A 1,189-nucleotide genomic window follows, 5' to 3' on the forward strand; every position below is an offset into this window, starting at 1 on the left:
TGAATATTTTATAATTTAAAATTTGTTATGATAATATTATTATTATGACAGTTTTAATGTAGATATTTATTACATTTAATTAATATTTTATATTTTCATTAAATAGTAATAAATTAATTAATTATGGATGGGAGTTATGGTTTAATTTTTTTTAATATTTTACTAAAAGTTAATTGATTAATTTTTAAGGTTTTGCCAAGTAACCAAAATTGATGACGTGGTATCATTAGGAAAAAAAATATGGTTTAGATTCAATGTACAAAGAGTTGGCATCAACTTTTAAATAATAAGAATAGATAGATTGAATGAATGTAAAAAATAAATTGCATACTAATAAAAGATTACAAAATAACACCAAAATTATTTGAATGAACATGTTTGTACTATATTGGAATCTTATTTAGTTGAATAAATGTAGTTTACACTTATTGAATTGAATTCTTGTCAAAAATAAAAAAAACACAAAATTTTCTTAATTTTGACACCAAAATATTGTTACAAAAACACAAAAATCTCTTCTTTAATGCTACAATTTTTCTTCTTATTCTTCTTTCTTTTTTTTTCTACCGCTCTTACTTCTTTTAAGAGCATTGCTTTCTAATTAGATTTAAATGCACATTTATTGAATTAAAATCTTACATGTGCAACAAATTTGAAAAAAAATGAAGGAGAAAAAGAAACACTGTAATTTACCTATAAGAAAAAAATGACAATGACGACGATAACGATGATGATGATGATGATGGAGGAGGAGGAGGAGGAGGAGAATAAATTCAAATGAGAAAAGAAAGAGGAGGAAGAGGAGGAGGTGATAGTGGTGATGATGACGACGATGACAACGAAAGAGAAAGATGAGGAAAAAAGAGGAAAATAAGAAGAGATAGTTGCAGCAGCGATGGCGATAATGATAATGATGATGGAGGAGGAAGAGGAAAAAGAAGAAGAAGGAGGAGAATAAATTCAAATGAGAAAGAAAGGAGGAGGTGGTGGTGATGGTGATGACAACAATAACGAAAGAGAAAATGAGGGAAAAGGAGGAGAATAAGAAGAGATAGTAGTAGTAACGATGTACGAGAAGAAGAAGAAGAAGAAACGCGTGAATGAAAAATATATTATAACAACTTGGTTAAATTTGGTTACATAAATAACTTTGATATAAAATTTTTCTGTAAATGTAATATATTATTCT

The sequence above is a fragment of the Arachis ipaensis genome, chromosome B08, assembly GCF_000816755.2.
Source record: "Arachis ipaensis cultivar K30076 chromosome B08, Araip1.1, whole genome shotgun sequence".
NCBI lineage: Eukaryota > Viridiplantae > Streptophyta > Magnoliopsida > Fabales > Fabaceae > Arachis > Arachis ipaensis.